Source organism: Pinus tabuliformis, chromosome Q (assembly GCF_031772625.1).
Source record: "Pinus tabuliformis cultivar Carrire ecotype Pingquan chromosome Q, CPIR1, whole genome shotgun sequence".
NCBI lineage: Eukaryota > Viridiplantae > Streptophyta > Pinopsida > Pinales > Pinaceae > Pinus > Pinus tabuliformis.
In genome coordinates this window covers 790098851-790103591 of record NC_142296.1, presented here as the reverse complement: position 1 = coordinate 790103591, position 4741 = coordinate 790098851, and the positions used below count along the sequence as shown (strand labels likewise).

At 39.0% G+C, this 4741-nt stretch overlaps 1 non-coding gene across 1 annotated transcript in view; it reads right to left on the bottom strand.

Moving 5' to 3' along the window:
• LOC149221856 (25S ribosomal RNA) overlaps positions 1 to 916 on the bottom strand; it is a 3393-nt gene extending 2477 nt beyond the window's left edge. The window contains exon 1 of the ribosomal RNA XR_016249962.1: positions 1 to 916. This exon is cut by the window's left edge and continues 2477 nt beyond it. This is a non-coding gene — a ribosomal RNA (25S ribosomal RNA).
• Between the last annotated feature and the right edge of the window lie 3825 nt (positions 917 to 4741).

Here is a 4741-nt window from a genome sequence, read left to right as displayed (position 1 = left end):
CCCAAGTTAGACGAACGATTTGCACATCAGTATCGCTACGAGCCTCCACCAGAGTTTCCTCTGGCTTCGCCTTGCTCAAGCATAGTTCACCATCTTTCAAGTCCCAACAAGTGTGCTCGCACTCGAACCCTTCGCATAAGCTCAAGGTTGGTTGATGATGCACCCCCCCAGAGAGGGGATCTCGCCCGTCAGCTTCCTTGCGCCTCGCAGGTTTTCAAACCCGCCGACTCGCACACATGTTAGACTCCTTGGTCTGTGTTTCAAGATGGGTCGAATGGAAAGCCTGCCAACCAACACCATGAGCGCGCAGGTGCACACGGCCCGCCACAAGGGCGCACGCTTCGTTCCTCGACCACCGCAATGGCAAACCAACAGGCAGTAATCCACCCGTGCTTGTGACGATGCAGCAGCCCGTGTTGGTTTGCACCTCAAGTCGAGCGGTGGACCAGCTTGAGCCATTCCACATCTGATCGAGACGCATCGACAGCCTCCATCCGCTTCCCTCCCGGCAATTTCAAGCACTCTTTAACTCTCTTTTCAAAGTCTTTTTCATCTTTCCCTCGCGTTACTTGTTCGCTATTGATCTCTTGCCTGTATTTAGCCTTGGACGGAATTTACCACCCAATTAGGGATGCATTCCCAAACAACCGAACTCGCCGACAACGCCTCGTGATGCAGCAAGGTCCCGGGCGACAGCACTATCACCCTCTCAGGTGCCCCCTTCTAAGGGACTTTGCCCAGGTCCTCCGCTGAGGATGCTTCTACATACTACAATTCGGGCGACGCTGTCACCCGATTTTCATGTTGGACTCTTCCTGGTTCACTTGCTGCTACTAGGGGAATCCTTGTAAGTTTATTTTCCTACGCTTAATTATATGGTTAAACTCAGCGGGTGTTCTCGCCTGAGCTGAGGTCGCCAGTTGGAGCTAAATCTGCCCTCCCATGCTTTTCTGTCTATCTTTCTAGCAAAAAAAATAATGGCTCATAGGGCTAAAATCTATTTTTCATCATGTAGCTATGGTCTTCCTCCTTTTGCATTTGTTGTTGTTTATGCCATCACAACAATACTTAAGATTCTGTTTGTTCTCTCTGCAACATTTTCTCCTCAATCCATCCACCAAATCCTCTGAAAATGACAGATGATGTGCAAAAAAAAATATTTTTCACACATACCATGGGAAATTTCCTAAGAATGCTCTCCATTCTTCCTGGGACATTTCCTAAGAATCCAATGAGTCGGATGCTTCAAAAATGGTTTAGAGTGGAAAAAACATATTTTTATCATTCAAAAGATTGAACAATGAATTTTGAGGATGCACACACCATTAATTCAAAATACCATATCAAATATTCCCATGACCCCCATCTGGAATTATGAATGTTGAAGATGCGCACACCACCTATGTTAAAAACCCAGATCAAATTTTCCAGTGACACCCTTTCAGAACTAAGATCACACATAGGACATTGAAGAGTCATGTCTGGTGATATGACATCCATGAAGCCTTGGCATGGTCATTAAACTACTAAGGAATTTATGCCTTGGTCTGAAGATATCAAGATTGTTAGTCGATGCATCGATGCAATTGCTTGTAAATTAGTGTTAAGGCCTTCAAAGGTGGATTGACCATATAATTATACTAGAAAACTTCAAGAAAAAGAGAAAGGAACGTCCCAGAGTTCTGCAAAACTAACGTGGGATGGAATTCAAAACCAAAAATATCATATTATTCCTAAAGATTGGTAGGTATATGACATTGCTGAGATGGAAATAAAGGTTTAGTGGAGGGTAATGGTAGCTATTATTCTCCAAGAAAGATATCTCACAAGGTCATGGGAGAAGCACTACAAGTGTATTCCTTTCTCTGGTTTGGGGGCATGTCCAAAGAGCTTCACCTCCTGGAAAAATAATTCCTCGGCATTGTTGGAAGAATTCTTCTCATTTTACCATTCCTCACTGCCATTCCAATATCTCAAACTCTGCCATCTCAACACTAAGTGTATTTCTTCATATGTTAGATCAAGATCATATAAGATGATTCTATTAATGCTCATGGATAACCAATAAAAGTAGATTGATGGTCAGCTCAGAAATTCAGCACACTATTCTTCTTACATGTCGTCCCATAGGTTAGCCAAATTCCTAATCTAAATACCAAGATATCCATTATACAGTAGTATCTAGTGCCAACAGGAAGTTAGGTAGTATTTTGTGCACTCTTAGATGTTTGTCAAATTCAATGCAAGTGCTGGAAAATGGAATTTTAGTGGATACACGTGATCAGAAAGTGATTATAGAGGCCTTTCTAAGGTTTCTTGCACAAAAACAACTCAGAATGAAATGCAAAAAAAATGATTTGAAAAATATTCATCTTTTCTCATGGCCTGAACACTGAAAACATGCTTATCTGGGATAGCCTTTTGCAAAATAAGGCATCCTCAATGGAAAGATGCTAGCGATGTTGATGAAACTATAGATTCAGATTTACAGGGTGACACTTTGAGCAACATTCAAGATATGACCTTAAAATATTGAAAAAGGTGAGGAAGGAGATCTCTTGATTTAGCTCCTATTTTGGAAGTGGGTGTGGTTAACAGTGAATATACATCAGCTATACTCCTATGGCATGTAAAGAAATATAGAGATCCATGGAAATACAAATTTAGGAGTTCGAAGTGAAAAGGGTGATTAGAATAGGAATTCAAACAGCTTTCATGTTCTTAGGAAGAAAAAGCACATTTTTGTTATTGATGCGCATTATCACAACTCAGAAGACAAGGGAACTAGTCTTTTAGCAGTGTCAAAGAAGAAATTAAAGCTTCAGGTCTAAATCACAAGTCAGGAAGCATTAGGTTTATAGTATATACTATCAACATCATTGACTATTTCTTAAAATGGTTTCTGTTAGCTTCTAGGGACATGAATTTGGGTGATTCTTGGTTATTCATGTAGTGAATAGTTTTAATAAGGGTAGGAAACCATGCTAGATATAATCTTGAGCATAGTCCACAAACATTTACAATCATGTATTATAATTTCTTAAATGATGAGGATTTAAGATTTCACCATTTATATTTATATTTGTCATTTGAATTTTGTAGTAACATTTACTCTCAATGTACTTCTCTATTTAGTATAACAGAAAGTTTATTTGCCTTGTGAGATTGAAAAATCACAACAAGGTGCCTTGGAAATACTTTAGCCTAGGATTTGGAGATAATTTCTGCATAATAAGCAAACATGGGCAAGGAGAGGAAGTATGTGGCTTTATCAAAACGTAAGATGATAGAACAACTTTTGAGAATAGTATCACTAAAGGAATTGATGCAAAAACATACTAAGCCAATTGCTCTGTTGTACTCTTCATAGATAACACTCAAAACATATATTTTCTCAACATCACAAATTAGAAACAATCTGGGCTTTTATGGCACAACACAACATACACAACTCAGTGAGATGCACTCTTATGTGCTTGAGTAAAATAATAAGTGAAATTCACCTGAAACTCAGAGAAAGAGATTGGGCAATGTTTTTGAGCACATAATAGAGACTATAACAATCGTAGTCAGAGGAAGGCCTTGGCAAGATAAACTTTATGCGCTAAGCAAGGTGCACTCCGTTGTTCTAAAGGGAATTTTTTTTTATCACGGAGAAAAGCCCCATTAAAACCTACAAGTAAATAACTGAGTACGAGAAACAGAGGATATGTTGATGGAATAACAAAGTGTGGAACACATAAATATACCACTGTAGAAACAATCTAGACCATTGCTTGGCAAAAAGTGCAAATTGAATTTTTTTAAACCCTGAGCAAAGCCTTTGGGTTTAATGTTGAGGGAGGGAAATTAGCAAAATCCAGGAAGCGTGGGAGCAATATATTGTGCTCCAAATAATCCCAATGCTTATTGAAATTATGTAGATAAGTATTTACAGAACAATGCACTTCACTTTTGTGATACCACAGTTATTATCCCTAAAATGTATTGAATCACATTAATGTATAAATTGTAAACGTGTGCCTTTTATAATGATAGGAGTCAAGCCATGTGTATTTTTATAATGATATACTCTCCTCAATGGTGTTTTACTCTTTGGAGAAGCCAACTAAGTTATACCATATACATCTAAGCAGGGTCATAATAATTCATATTAAGAACTTTAAAAATGGAATAAGAAAAGACCAGAAACACATGTAGATGCCAAGGAGAATTGTCAGTGCTCCAGTAATTCTGAACAAGCCTTCTTCTCATCAATCCGGAGAGAGCTACATAAAGTGAGAGGGATCCATTAGATCGCTCTCAGGCCTTCACCGTCTAGAACCGGAAATTGAACAGATGGAACATTAATCAAAAGAAGGGTAGGAGTAGGTTGGGGGTCCCTCTTAGGTCTTCAATATCTGGCAAAACCTTGTTTTTGTGGTGAAACCATATTCTAGTGTCCAAAATAAAAACAAAAAAAATGAGAGGGATAGATCAAAATTGTAATATCCCCAAGGAAATTTTACAGTATATAATCAAAGCATGCATAGACATAAACACACAGAAAATTACTCAAACATCAGAACAACAATTTAAAGACAAAACTGCGTTGCTGAGCCATTTTATTGATAAATCATGAAGTACAATGGGTGCTTGGAAAGTACGCACCTGGGCTTGCCCAAGGCAAGCTAGCTAACCCCAATTGATGAATATGAGATCTCCTCCGAGCATACTAGCTGGTTCTCCTTGGCTCTGCGCT